The sequence below is a fragment of the Protopterus annectens genome, chromosome 5.part0 (assembly GCF_019279795.1).
Source record: "Protopterus annectens isolate FY-2018-M chromosome 5.part0, PAN1.0, whole genome shotgun sequence".
Taxonomy (NCBI): Eukaryota; Metazoa; Chordata; order Ceratodontiformes; family Protopteridae; genus Protopterus; species Protopterus annectens.
The window spans coordinates 1,781,404,760-1,781,420,599 of NC_056735.1; the positions used below are offsets into that span (position 1 = coordinate 1,781,404,760).

The following is a 15,840-nucleotide window of genomic DNA, read 5'->3' on the forward strand; positions in this document are numbered from 1 at the left end:
TAGTACGAGAATTAAACCTGGCACAGAACCGACAACAAGAAACGCCGTGGTCAGGGCCTAAGCAAGGTAGACAGTAAGAGTGGAAATCTTTATGAGGTATTTGTTTCCCACACGTAATACAATTATTAACTTTTTCTGACATCGGAGGAACAAGATAAAAGATTCCCCAACGGGGTACTTAGCTTAGAGAAGAGAAGTAAGAACTTCGGACCGACAACGACCAAAAAACGCTGTTCGAAAATCGCCAACCAACGACTTGCGAGCTGCTTTCCACCGCACGGCAAGAAAGACTGGAGAAGATGGCGTCGGCTGTGGGCTATGTACCAGAGCATACTGACGTCAGGGTACTGGTTTGTACAGCCGACGCCGGACCCAGACTTTGGGATTCTGGCCGACCTCGGGCTGCCTGCCGGCAGGAGCACCCTACAGTTATGACTGCAACAGTGAAACACGATGAACATCCTTGATGAGTGGATGGGAAAACACATATTTGTCACAGGGGTTCCACCTGTGTCCCTCAATGACAAGGGTGACATGTGCTGATTGAGGTTTCTTTTTGGGGATAAACTCTTTGCTAGGCTTGTAAGGGCCCCAGGGCCATTAGTCTAGTAACCTCCTATGGTCCTATGAACTCACTGAAAAGTTAGGGGCCCATCTGATGAAAGGACATATCTGACATTGTCCAGAAAGAAGGTATGGAAGCAGATAGGGATATGTAAAGCTGCAGGCCAGAGATAAGTCAGGTGATGAATGAGGTGAAAATGAACTACTGCTTGCATAGTCATATTTTTGGTACTTTTCCATTAATGGGACAACACTCAAATTGTGCGGTCCTTCTTACTCTTTTCTGGTTAAAGTAAACAAAGTCTATAACTCTAATTATTGTCATTATTTACTAAGTACAATTTAACATTTTCTGTCCAAAGGTCACCAGTTTGGGAAGGGATTGAGAGGACAGTGTTAAAATTTGAGTGAAAAATTCAGCACCCTAGACCAATAGTCTCTGAAGATCGGGGACAGTTAAGAGATAAACAGACATCACCGCACTTCTGACTAGGGGGAACTTTTCAGGCTATCGTCGCAGTCTCTGTGTTGTTATACTAATGACATAAATCGCTATTTTGTCATCGCAGTTGCACCTAAGCATGAAATCACTAATCTGATAATTACTTCATGATCCACATCTCTCAACTTTTAATAACGTAGGGACAATTTTGAAAAATATTGCCTTATTGAACAGGTTTTGCATCAACTTGCATTTTATGAACAGCAGAAGTATTAAACTTTAAGGTATGACTTTACTGACTATAATCCCAATTGAAAAATATTGCCTTATTGAACAGGTTTTGCATCAACTTGCATTTTATGAACAGCAGAAGTATTAAACTTTAAGGTATGACTTTACTGACTATAATCCCAAAGTAATTTACTAGGAAAAAGTACGTCAGGGCAAAAATATGAGATGAAATCACGGTCAGTTTACAGGTATAGATCGCATTTCTGCCTGACCCACAATTGAAAAATACCACAGTACTTTAAAGGAATTAGAAGGATTTTTTTCAGTATTTCATGTGCATATCTGTAAAGATTTCAAGCATTCCCATACTGCCAGCTGTCCAGATTTTCGCAGAATGTCCAATTTTCTGATTTTTTTTTTGTCTATTCCTCATAAAAGCCTGTGTTACCACTATATGTTTAGTGTGGCCTTACCACTCAAGAGTACCTCATTACGAGAAAAGTACAGTTGTGTACACTTACCATAAATGTAGATGTTTGAGTGTATTCACTGTTGCAGTCATTACATTTGGGTTATCTGCTTGCAGTAGCCCTCAGTCAGCCTGATTAACAAAGTCTTGTGTCCTGCATCGGTTGCTTTCCCTTCTTCCATGACTTCAGGTCATCAGGGGTATAAAATATGCAGCCAACACCATTACATCAGTTTTTCTTGCCCCAGATGTCAGGTGCCCCCATAATGGGGAGCAATTAAATCTATAAATACCAAGATATACCTCCAACAGAAAAGCAAATACACCAAAAAGCTTTTAGAGCATAGTAAGTGAGAGTAGGGGTATAGCCAAAGGAAGAAAAGGGGGCTGGAGGGTGGGTAACCAGGACTGCAACAGTGAATACACTTTAACATCTACATTTATGATAAGTGTACACAACTGTACTATGTTCTTCATGTTTCACTGTTGCAGTCATTACATTTGGGTAGATTCCCAAAGCTAAGGTTGGGAGGAGGAATTTAAATAGAATTAGGACCAGTTATAAGACCATGCAAGACTGCATTGGCAAAACCAGCCCTGGATTTAGAGAAAATTGGCAAATGACAATGCTTGTTGAAAGTATGTACAGAACTCCAGGTAGCAGCTTCTAAGATGTCTCTAGTAGGGACGCCCCGTGAGAAAGGCTGTAGAGGTAGATACAGCCCTGGTGGAATGGGGTCTGATGCCCCGTGGGATTGGTTTCCCATGGTGCTTATTGCAGAAATTAATGCAGTCTCCTGTCCATTTTGAAATGGTTTGTTTTGAAATAGCTTTCCCCCTCTATCCCTGCAGCAAATGCCACCAGCAGTTGTTCAGATTTCCTTTGAGGTTTAGTCCTGTCCAAGTAGAATCTAAGTTGTCTGTGCACATCTAAAGAATGCAGTATCCATTCCCCTTTGTTCTGTAGGTTAGGAAAGAAGGTAGACAAATGAATGGACTGATTAAGAGCCACACTGGATACCACCTTGGACATGAAGGAGGGATTGTTTCTGAAGGACACCCTATCCGCATGAAAGATGATGAAAGGTTCCACTGCCATAAGGGCCTGTAATTCAGACATCCTTCTTGCAGAAGTGATTGCCAAAAACGAAAGCTGTTTTCCAGGAAATGAATTTTAAATCTGCAGTAGCAGCTGGCTCGAAAGGAGGAAGAGTGAGTTTCTCCAAAACAAAGTTAAGATCCCAGGCTGGAGTTGGAGCTCTCCTGGGTGGCCTTAAATTTTTGGCCCCTCTTAGGAACTACTTGAGCAGTGGGGGAGAGAAGAGAGGAGGCTCTATGCTATAATGAGCTGAAATGGCTGAGGCATGAATTTTGATAGAGGAAGAAGACAAGCCCTTATGAAGCATCTCAGTCAAGTATTGTAGAATCTGAGGTAAGTTGGGCACTGCTGCGTTCATTCCTTGAGATTGGTTCCAAGCACAGAATCTTTTCCTTTTTTGCAGCAGTGTGTGTGTGTGTGTGTGTGTGTGTGTGTGTGTGTGTGTGTGTGTGTGTGTGTGTGTGTGTGTGTGTGTGTGTGTGTGAAATGACCCATTTAGGTATACCTGGTGGTTAGTGTTACTCAGGCTCAAACCCTGTACCTTGGGTACAAGAAACAAGAGCCTGAATTCTCTACCCATACCACCACTTGTGATTCAAGGATTTGAGTTCATAGCTCTCAACTGTCCAGATTTCCACAGTATATTTGGTTCATATTTTTGGTCTATTTTGTAGTTTTCTGTCAAAATCAGTGAGAACTGAATTCACTAAATAATGATAGCCCTTTAAGTTTCAGTCTTCCTGTCTTTCAGGAAGCACATGGTAACACAAAACTTGTTATTTTAACAACTTTCTAAGATTATACAAGCAATCTTTAAAATGTATCCCTGGTTTTGGGCCTTTGCCCCCCCCCCCAAATAAATTTTGGCGGCAACAGGTAGTATACTTGCTTTTGATGCAGAAGGCTGAGGGCTCTACTCCCACAGTATGCAGATGGATTGCTGATACTGTATTGTGTTGTACTTTAAAGGGAGTGAATGTTGCAGTCCTGTGAATGTCCTCCTTTGGAGGTGTTACCTAGTAACTATGAACCTGTTATCAGTTTGCCATCCATCCCCTATTCCAATATTACTATCTTATCATTTTTTTAATGTAACATAGGCAATTTATTCTTCAAGGATAACAGGCACTTTATTTGTAGATGAAACAATGGAATACAAAGTTATTTGCTAGCAGCAACCTCTTCATTAGTTACAGATCCCTTTAATGTGGAATTATTTAGATGACTTTACTTCTGCAGAGATTTTGCATATTTACTGATATTGGTGGATGGTAACGACAAAAGTGGCCTTTTACGGTTGAAATTTTCTGAAATGGGTAGTTTTGTCATTATTGGTTCATACATTTTGTTTCATTGCTTACTATAAGATTGTTCAAAACTACAAATTTAAAACACGCTCTAACAAGTATGCTGTATTATACAAGGAATATAATTTAATACAATCAGGAAGGTGAATCAAAGAACACATATATGCATGGGCCTAAAAATGTGTAAGAAGCCTATGGTTTGAAAACAGCCCAGAGGTAAGCTTAGTCCTCAACCAGCCAGATGCAAAATTTCATGCCATTTCAATGAATGTGAGTTTCAAGGGCAGAGACGTTTACTGCTCATGCTAAGTCTGTTTTCACTGCGGGACTATATTGTTTGTTTAGCGAATGGCTCAGTGTTTGTGCTACTTTATTTCAATTTCTGTACTCATTGTATAAGTAAATAAGAAAACAGTATGCACACTGACAGGTTTGAACAGTGTTTATGGTAACTGAGGAGAAATAGCCAAGTAATGGAACACTGGAGTGGCTGGGGAGAGGGCTGCTGCTGGAGCGATAGGGGGTTGCTGCAGGAGGGACTACTTTGGGGGGTTCCAATCTATTACCCTGCCTAGGGCCCCCTTTAACCATGATCCAGCTCTGGTATTTTGCACTGTTTACTATAAATGATCAGAAGTTGGAATGAAACAATGAAGTGTCAGTTGCAAAAAAATAATAAACACTTTCGTTTTGTGTTTGACAATAAAGGAAGGAAAGCACTTATTCTTTACAACTGATCCTTCATTTGTTTCATTCCAACTTCTGATAGTTTATGATTTTCACTGTTATTTAATAATTAATAATAATTAATGACAGTCATACTGTTGAACAAGTCAGTGCAGTTCTGTGGATTGTGGACCTCAACTGAAGTGGCAGCAGCTCACCCAGGTACATCTGGGCAGTCATTTATGAAAGGCTCAAAATCATGGACAAATTTCAAGCTTCACTGTTGTCACCAAAGCAAGGGATGAAGGTAAAACAGTTCACACCACATTACCTTGACCTGGCCAAGCCTTTTGACACAATCCCCTACTCAGGTGTAGTACAAAAGATGAATAATGTAGGGGCAAACACTTGCATCACTAGCTGGATTGCCAACTTGCTCACAGGATGCAGGAGATCAAAATAGGGGAAGTTACCTCTTGAAAGAGACCAGTCACCAAAGGAGTCCCCCAGGGTTTGGTGCTGAGACTTTTTCTGTTTTGCATATACATTTCAAAAGTAAAAAGAAATACCAAAGGGCTTTGGACGACTAACTTTGAGAAGACTGCAAGTTAGGGGCAGTTACTGAATCCCCAAATGACTTAACCATCATGCAATAACTGGTGCCAGAATCATGAATTGAAACTAGACGTCCTTTGGAAGTCATCTACTCCAGGGAACTTTACCCCCTGAGAACTGACTCAGTTGTTTGGCATTTGGGAACTTGGGTGTATGGTAACCTAACTTTTAAACAACATGAGCCTAGTCATAAAGTCTTTCTATACTGCACAGCTTATAAAGACATTGATTGTGACTAGATCTAGAGGTGTTATTGTCTCTCTTTACAAAGCCCTCTTAGGTCAATCATTTTGTCTGTCCAGACCCATGCAACAATTGGAATACTCACAGGGATGCCTTACTAAAAGGATAAAAGTCCTAAACAATAGGTCTTGCATGGACCACCTCAAAAATTTATTACTATACTCAGTATCCTACAGAGTATTTAGAAGTGAAATGTCTGGCATACAAGGCATCCTCTGACAGTACAGTTATGTACACTTACCATAAATGTAGATGTTCGAGTGTATTCACTGTTGCAGTCATTACATTTGGGTAATCTGCTGGCAGGTTGCCCTCAGTCTGCCTGATTAACAAAGTCTTGGGTCCTGTGTCGGCTGCTGTCCCTTCGTCCATGATGTCAGGTCATCAGGGGTATAAAAACATGCAGCCAATGCCATTACATCAGTTTTTCTTGCCCCAGATGTCAGGTGCCCCCCTAATGGGGAGGAAATAAACATAAAAACGCAAAGGTATACCTCCAACAAAAAGCAAATACACCAAAAAGGCTTTTAAGCATAGTAAAGGAAAGTAGAGATATAGCCAGAAAAAGTTAGGGGGCTGTAGGGAGGGTAACCTGGACTGCAACAGTGAATACACTTGAGCATCTACATTTATGGTAAGTGTACACAACTGTACTATGTTCTTCGTGTTCACTGATGCAGTCATTACATTTGGGTAGATTCCCAAAGCTATGGTTGGGAGGAGGAGTTTATACAGCATTAGGGCCAGTTATAAGGCCCTGCAAGACAGCAGTGTCAAAGCCAGCTCTGGATTTAGAGAAAATTGGTAAATGATAATGCTTGGTGAAAGTATGTACAGAACTCCAGTTAGCAGCTTCTAGGATGTCCCTGGTAGGAGCACCTCTGAGAAAGGCTGCAGAAGTAGATGCAGCCCTGGTGGAGTGAGATCTGATCCCCTGGGGGATAGGTTTTCCATGTATATGCTATATATAGCAGAAATGAATGCAATGGCTTATCCATTTAGAAATGTTTTTTTTTTTAATAGCCTTCCCCTCTGCCCCCACAGCAAAGGCTACCAGCAGTTGTTCAGATTTTCTTCAAGGTTTAGTCCTGTCCAAGTAGAATCTAAGTTGTCTGTGCACATCCAAGGAATGCAGAATCTGTTTCCCTTTGTTCTGTGGATTGGGAAAGAAGATTGGCAAATGAATGGACTGATTAAGAGCCACAATGGATACCACCTTGGGCATGAAGGATGAATTGGTCCTGAGAGATACCCTGTCCGCATGAAAGATGATGAAAGGCTCCACTGCCATAAGGGCCTGTAATTCAGATATCCTTCTAGCTGAACTGATTGCTAAAAGGAAGGCTGTTTTCCAAGGAAGAAATTTTAAGTCTGCAGTAGCAGCTGGTTCGAAAGGAGGTAGAGTGAGTTTCTCCAAAACAAAGTTAAGGTCCCAGGCAGGGGTTGGAGCTCTCCTGGGTGGTCTCAAGTTGTTTTGCCCCTCTGAGATACTGCTTGAGCAGAGGATGAGAGAAGAGGGAATGTTCTGTGTCATAAAGAGTTGAAATAGCTGAGGCGTGGATTTTAATGGAAGAAAAAGGCAGGCCCTTGTGAAGCATCTCAGTTAAGTATTGCAAAATCTGAAGTAAATTGGGTGCTGCTGTGCTCATCCCTTGAGATTTGTTCCAGGCACAGAATCTTTTCCATTTGTCAGCATAAGATTTTCTAGTACTAGGCCTCCTTGCCTCCAAGATGACATCCATCACAGGTTTGCTGAGGGATGATAAGGGTGAATTTAAGTGATTAGCCAGGCTGCAAGGCTCAATGTTGTAAGCTGAGGGTGCAGAATTTGATTCTCCTGCTGAGACAGCAGGGAAGGGGTCTGAGGCAGGTGCCATGGAGATAACTGCGACACACTGCGCAGGAGGGGGAACCAGTGTTGGCACGACCAGTCTGGAGCAATCAAGATCATCCTTGGTTTGTCCAGTTTGACTTTTAGTAGAACTTTGGAGAGCAGAGGCAGTGGGGGGAAGGCGTAGACTGATAGGTTTTTCCAGCTGAAGGACAGAGCATCCACATTCCAGGCTTGTTTGTAGGGAGTCCTTGTGCAAAACTTGTCCAACTGGTAGTTCTGGGGGGAGGCAAATAGATCTATGTCTGGGCTCCCCCATTCGCTTGTCAACATGTTGAAAATCCTTGGTTCCAGTTTCCACTTGTGTGGGTCCATGAGGTTTCTGCTTAGTCCGTGTGCCAGTGTATTCAGTTTTCCTGGCAGGAATTGAGCTTGTAGGTGCACTTGGTAGCTCAAGGCTGTGTTCCACAATGCCATGGCTAGTCTGCAGAGGGGGTAGGAATGTGTACCCCCCCGCTTGATTACATACCACATAATCGTGGTGTTGTCCATCTTTACCATTAGTTGTCCTGGAAGAATGTAGTCCTTGAAGGCTGTCAGAGTATTCTGTACAGCTAACATTTCTTTTTGATTGATATGTAGGTGCATTTGATTTGGGTTCCATTTGCCCTGAATGCACTTCCCTGCCAGGTGAGCCCCCCATGCATAGTCTGATGCATCTGTAGTTATGGTTTGGGCAGCAGGGGGTAGTGTGAATGGTAGTCCCTTGTTTTGGTGGCAGGCCTCTGCCCACCAGAGGAACTCCAGGCATAGGCAAGGTATGATAGGAATCATTGTTTCCAGGCTGTGATAATGTTGACTCCATAGACCTTTTAGATACCACTGTAGTTTCCTCATATGCAGTCTTGCATATGGAATTAGAAGAATGCAGGAGGCCATGAACCCCAAGGCTTGCAGTATTTGTCTTGCAGATAACAGGGTTTTTGTGGCCACTTGTTTGAAGTAAGTTACCAAATGAATTTGCTTTTCTGGCAATAGGAAAGCCATCTGGGCAGTTGTATTCAAACTTGCACCCAGGAATGTAATTTGTTGACAGGGTACCAGTTGTGATTTCTTTTCATTTATGGTGTACCCCAGACAAGTTAGAACCCTTTTTACAAATGCCAGATGAGAAGTATGCCCTGGTTTTGTGCCTGAATTAGACAATCTTCCAGGTATGGATATATATGAATATTTCTTTGCTTGCAAAATGTAATAACTGGAGCCAGGCACTTTGTGAATAGCCTGGGTGCAGTAGACAAGCCAAAGAGCAGTGCAGAGAACTGATAATGCGAGTAGCCTGCTTTGAAGCAAAGGTATCTTCTGCAAGATTCCCTGATTGGGATGTGCAGGTATGCTTCTTTTAAATCTAGTGTTGCCAACCAGGCGTCTTTGCCTAGCATAGGAAGTAATTGGTGAAGAGTCAGCATCTTGAATTTTGGAATCTCCAAAAAGGTGTTTAGAGTAGAAAGGTCCAGGATTGGATGCCATGAAAAAGCCTGGAGTAGAAACCTTGTCCCTTTTCCTCTTCTGGTACCAGTTGAATAGCCCCCATGCTTAAGAGGAAAAGTACTTGTTTTTGAGCCTCTGCCCACTGATTTGGGGGCAGGTCTAGCCACCCATTTGGTGTTGGCAACGTGTGGAAATGAAATCTGTATCCCTGGGACACTATATTTAAAACCCATTTGTCCTGGGTTATGAGTTCCCAGTTCTTTGCATGAAGTGCAATCTTTCCCCCCAAACGGGCGGTCAAAAGATAAGTGCTTGGGAATTTTAAAAGGAAGTCATTGAGACTGTTTACCATAGGGGGGGTGTCTTGTTATTTCCTGATTTGGAAGTGGATGCCCCCACTGCTTAGTTCTGAGAGTCCCCTAGGACTAAAACCTGGGATTTCTGCTGTGTCTGGGTTTGGCTTGAGAGGACCTGGAAGGGACTGAAAAGGACCAGTTCTTAGTAGGCCAGTGCCTACTAAATCTTGGAGGTTGCACTTGTAAAAAAATCTTTAAGTTTGCATAGATTTAGCTTTATCTTCCATCTTTTTAAGAACTTCTTCAGCCTTGCTACCAAACAGGCAGTCCTGATTTAAAGGAGCATCCAACAGTTTAACTTTAACATGATCAGGCAAAGATTGCTCCTTAAGCCAAGCATGGTTTCTAAGCACAGACCCAGTAACAGCAGCCCTGCAAGAGGCCTCTAAAGAATCAAAACCACATTGCAAAGTATGTTTTCCAAGTTGTTCAGCAGAATGCATTAAATCCTGTAAATCTTTATTTTCCATACAGTCAGGAATCAACATCATTTTCTGTTTAAGCAGTCCAATAATATGCTGTTGATATTTTAACATATGAAATTGGTAGTTTAAGGCTGTGATTCCCAAGGTTGGAGAAGTATAAACCTTTTTACCCCATCTATCCAGCGCCCTGGAGTCTCTATCAGAAGGGCTAGGATTTTTAGCAGTAGAAGCCTTAATGCCCTTGAGGCCCTGAGAAATAGTCTCTGGATCTGCAACAGGATTTTTGAAAAGGAACTTGTGGGACTCAAGAACCCCGTAGTATCTGTCAGGTTTACTAAAAGCCAGAGGCAGGGAATCAGAGGCCAAACTGGATTCCGAGAACACATCATCAACAATGTCTCATACAGGAGGTACAGCCAAAGGCCTATGCTGAGATAGAAGAAGGAAATCCCTAAGCCTCTTTTTTGAATCAGATAATTCCTGGCTTTCCCAGTGGAAATGTTCCCTTAAAGTATGTAAAGTTTCCCCAAAAGAAAAATCATCAGGAGGGGAAGCAGAGGGAATGGAATCCTCTGCATCAGAATCCTCATAAGTAGGGCTAGACAAATCCAGGTCATCAGAAGAGTCAGAAGAAACAGAATCCTGATTAGAAGATTCATAATCAAGCTCAGCCCTAGGCCTCTTAGAGGGGGGGGGGGTGACTACCCCTGATTAGAGTAATTAGATCTTCAGCCATTTTTATAATTTGTTTTTTAGGCATAGGGGCCTGAGCATGTGGCCTGGGCATCGTTTTTTTAAACATGGATCGAGATTTAGGCCTTAGTAATAAAGGCAGTGTCGACTTAATATGCAAATCTCTAGGCCTGAATACACCCTCAGAAGCCGGGGTTTGCACAGTGGCTCTGGACCCATCCAAGGCAGAGACATCCACGGGTTTCATAGTTGGAAGTATCTCGTGGCATACCAGACTCTGAATGGGTCTCAGTATAGGCCTGCGAATCAGAAGTAGTGGGTGTCAGGGGCTGCGAAAGCACCTTACTGAGTACCGGTGAACTGGTGACTGGCTTAGAAGAAGCGTCATCAGCAGTTTTGGATCTTGGCGGCCTGTTTCTGTCTTTATCTTTGCATTTTTTCAGAATCCTGGTAGTCGGATGGCTAATCGACGACATTTCTGGATAGTTAAACCGAGAACCGAAATATTTAGAGGCAAAAATATACCGACAATGGATAGTGCGCTGATTAAATAAAGCACAAAACCGACAGCAAGGTATGTCGTGGTCAGGGCCTAGGCAAGGAATACAGTACGAATTAAAATGTTTATGAGGTATTTGCTTTCCAGAAGTAATGCAATTATTAACTTTTACTGACATTGGTAAGGAGTAAGCCGCGGTGGTACAGCGGTAGCGTTGTTGCCTCACAGCAAGAGGTTCTCCTGTTCAATTCTCGACTGGAGTGCCTTCTGTGTGGAGTCTGCATGTCCTCCCCATGGTCAAGTGGCCTGTGAAAGACATGCGTGAATGGACGTGCCTTCACTGAAGGTTGGCCGTCGGGCGGGCAACTCGGCACCATAAAAAAATATCTACTGCCAATCATTAGCGGACTGGAGTTCTGCTGTGGCGACCCCTAACCGGGAAATGCTGAAAAGACAAACAACAACAACTAACATCGGTAAGGACCAAGAAAAAGTTTCCCCAATGGGGTACTTAGCTTTAAGTTGAAGACTTCGGTCCTGAAACTCGAAAACGAAAATTTCAGGAGTCGGCCAACCGGCACTTGCGAACTGCTTCTGCTTCAGGCACCGCACGGCAAGAAAGACTGATGTAATGGCGTCAGCTACATGTTTTTATACCCCTGATGACCTGACATCATGGAAGAAGGGACAGCAACTGATGCAGGACCCAAGACTTTGTTAATCAGGCCAACTGAGGGCAACCTGCCACCAATTACCCAAATGTAATGACTGCAACAGTGAAACATGAAGTACATCTAATACAGATGGACCTACTGAACATCAGCAAGTCAAATGGCATCAGAAATACTCAGTCCAGTTATCTAAACTGAATGTTGTGGAGAGATGAATATATATCACAGAGGCTACCACTGTTCCAGAATAGACTAACCATTCAAGTAAAACAAAGCTCATCCCTGTCCATATTCAAATGCAACTTGGATCTAAGGATGGGTATCAGAAAATGTACTCCAGGATTGCCCCTCATGCCAGTAATGGATAGAGGCAGTTTCTAAATGCTGCATCCCTTACATGGGTCCTCTGAAATTATCTACGGTATGATTACAGTTATTCTCACTAGGGCTAATGTAAATTATCAACCAACCATGGGATAGTTAAGACCAATCAGGAAATGTTAATTCAAGCACCAAAAGGGAAATCGGCTAAGCTTAAATTGTCCTCCAAGTGAACTTATGTTGAGGTAGTAAACAATGATCTAAAAAGGGAATTTTTTTAAAACTAATTGACCCTCTCACCCACTGCCCCACCAGCCTTCAACAGCTTTTGGCACCTCTGCTCTCACACACACACACACACACACACACACACACACACACACACACACACACACACACACACATGCACACTTTTTATTTTACACTCGCTAAACAGCAGAAATGCTGCTTTGTGAGCATAAAATAATGGCAGCCGTTCAATTTTCTCAGTCTGAGCTCCTCAGCAGTTTGATAGCAGGGGGACTCACTTTTCAGCCGGCATTACTTGTACATTAATACCCTGCTGGAAAACGCTCATTCTCCAATCAGAGTACTGATGTACAGTAATCCCATTCTCTAAGTGGTCATTAGTATTCAAAAGCATACACTCTGATTGGATGCCCAATCAATGTGCCCATTTTAATCAAGCATTTAGGTCTTGGGAATTTACTTAATGGTTGAAGTGTTTACATCACAAACAAGAGGTACAGGGTTTGATTCTCAATGAGGGAAATTGGCTAGGCTTAAAATGGACTGCAAGGCCAGCTAGACTAGTACTTACCTATGAACCTATATCCCTAAAGAAGGAGATCCAATGTCCAATGTCTTCTTGAGTGGCCTGGCTTTCTGTTCAACTATGTTATATTAGCTTGGCAATAAAATATTGTATGATGGACAGGACAAACACATTCTGAAATCAAGGACTTTCTGCAAAAGTCTGGACACTTGAGGCTTATGGTTACCATCTGTATGTTCAATCACATGGCCAACAACCCTACCTCTCAACTGTCCATAATTCTGCAGAACTGCCCTAACTTCCTGATATTTCTGCCCTGCCCCTTGTAAAATTTGATTTTCTAGGAATTCACTGAAAATTTCTATTAATAAATAATGCCACACATTAGTTTCATACTTCTTAAACTTCACAAAATGCATACTGGTGCCAACATCAGCTGCTGTTTTAACTTTTCAAGTGTTTATTTTAACATTTCAAAATAAACTGCATTCTGCCCTTTATTCCCCAAGTATTGTTTGCTTTCTCTAGAATACTTCACAAAATAAGGCAATATATAAGCTGGTGATACTTAACCAAAAAAAAAAAAAAAAAACGAGAGAGAGAAAGAGAGATCAAGCAATAGAAAAGTACAGTTTTGTACCTACCATAAATGTAGATGTCCGATAGACATGCAACTGCAGTCATAACATGTGGGTTGTCCTGCCTCAGGCAGCCCTCGGTCGGCCGGATTCCAAAGTCTGGGTCCGACGTCGGCTGATGTCGCATTTCTCTCCAACGTCAGAGTGGCTGGAGTACATAAGCATCAGCCGACGCCATTTTCTTCAGTGTTTCTTGCCCCAGATGCCAGGTGCCCTCCAAGGAAGGCTGTAATCAAATTGGAAGACAAAAACAGGATTCCAAACAAATAAATGAGCAATAAAACAAATACACCATAACAGATATCCCCAGCTAAGAGTAACAGGGATAGGAGTGGACCCTAGGCATAGAGGGGTATGGAGGGAGGGAAAATCCGACTGCAGTTGCATGTCTATCGGACATCTACATTTATGGTAGGTACAAAACTGTACTATGTCCTTCAAGAATGCAACTGCAGTCATAACATGTGGGTAGAATACCATAGCTTAGCTGGGGGAGGATGAATGCTCTAGGAAAAAGATGGTGTGGCAATCAAACCCTGCAGGACTGCCGAAGCAAAGCCTGCTCTGGATCTGGAGTATAGAGGGAGATTGTAGTGATTGGAGAATGTATGCATGGAACTCCATGTAGCAGCTTCTAGAATGTCCTTGGTAGGCACCCCTCTTAAGAATGCTGTAGAGGTGGCTGTAGCTCTGGTGGAATGTGGTCTGACATTGGCTGGAACAGTCTTTCCATGAAAGGAATAACAGAATCTGATGCAATGTCCAATCCATTTAGAAATAGTCTGTTTTGAAATTGCTTTTCCTTGGACTGCAGGGGCGTAAGCTACAAAAAGTTGTTCAGACTTCCTACTGGCTTTGGTTCTGTCCAGGTAGTATCGAAGTTGTCTGTGAATGTCCAAGGTATGCAACAGTCTTTCCCTCTTATTCTAAGGATTGGGGAAGAAAGCAGGCAGATGAATTGCTTGATTTAAAGAAACCCTAGATACCACCTTTGGCATAAAAGTAGGGTTGGTCCTTAATGAAACCCTGTCTCTGTGAAAAATAATAAAGGGTGGTATTGCCATTAGGGCCTGTAGCTCCGAAACCCTTCTTGCTGAGGTAATTGCCAACAGGAAAGCTGTCTTCCATGAGAGAAATTGCAAGTCAACTGTAGCTGCTGGCTCAAATGGAGGTAGAGTCAGTTTTTCTAGGACAAAATTGAGGTCCCAGGCTGGCACTGGGGCCTTTCTTGGTGGCTTAATGTTCTTGATTCCCCTGAGGAATTGCCTTAGTAAAGGGTGTGAAAAAACAGGAGGATCAGTGTTGTATCTAGCTGAAATAGCAGATGCATGTATCTTTATGGAAGAACATGAGAGGCCGTTCTTTAACATATCTGCCAAATATTCCAAGATGAGTGGGATGTTCAACAAAGATGCATCATGTCCCTTGCTGGTATTCCAATTGCTGAATCTTTTCCACTTTGCTACGTAAACCTTTCTGGTGGATGGTCTTTGAGCCTCTGTCAGTATCCGCTGAACTTCCTTGGAGAGAGATAGGCTGTAGTTATTCATGGTATCTCCCAGGCTGTTAGCTGCAGTGTCTGAAGATTTAGATGCACTGTTTCGAAATTGTGTTGAGTCAAAAGTAGAGGCCATTGGGGAAGGGCCCACCTCCTGGTGTGACATAAGCTCCGTAGTAGTGGGTACCAGTGTTGTCTTGGCCAGTCCGGAGCTATTATGATTCCCTTGGGTCTCTCTGCTTTGATCTTTAGTAATACTGAGGTCATCAGTGGCAGAGGTGGGAATGCATAGATTGTTAGGGAGTTCCAGTTGAATGAGAGGGCATCTATTTTCCAAGCTTTTGGATGATATGTCCTTGTGCAGAATTTTGGTAGAAGATGGTTGAGGTGAGAGGCAAATAGGTCCACTTCTGGCTTGCCCCATGTCGAAGTGAGTTGTCTGAAGGCCTTCGGATGTAATCTCCACTCGTGTGGATCTGTGAAATTCCTGCTTAGGCTGTCCACCAACACATTGTCTTTTCCTGGAACAAACTGGGATTGTAACTGGATGTTTAGGCTCAGTGATTTCTCCCAAAGATGCATTGTCAGTCTGCAAAGGGGGTAAGAGTGGGTGCCCCCTTGCTTGTTTATGTACCACATCACAGTGGTGTTGTCTGTCCGTATCAGTAAATGGCCTTGCTGGAGTTGGTGTTGAAAGGCCTCGATGGCATGCATTACTGCCAGCATTTTCCTTTTGGTTTATATGCAGATGTGTTTCCTTTGGAGTCCACTGTCCTTGTATACACCTGCCTTCCATGTGCACCCCCCATCCAAGGTCTGATGCGTCTGTGGTCATGGTCTGTGTTATCTGTGGTTTTTTGAATGACATACCTGTGTTTGCCTGGCTCACCGAGGCCCACCATAGGAATTCCTTTTGTAGGCATGGAATGAGCAGTATGATTGTCTCCAAGTTGTTGCTGTGTTGAGACCAAGTGCTTTTTAGGTACCATTGAAGCTTTCTCATGTG

The 15,840-nt window shown here is 42.8% G+C and overlaps 1 protein-coding gene across 2 annotated transcripts in view; it reads right to left on the minus strand.

Moving 5' to 3' along the window:
- The window catches only part of RUBCNL (rubicon like autophagy enhancer), a 1,197,353-nt gene that overhangs the window by 1,020,131 nt on the left and 161,382 nt on the right, over positions 1 to 15,840 (minus strand). The gene's annotated exons all lie outside the window — the stretch shown is intronic.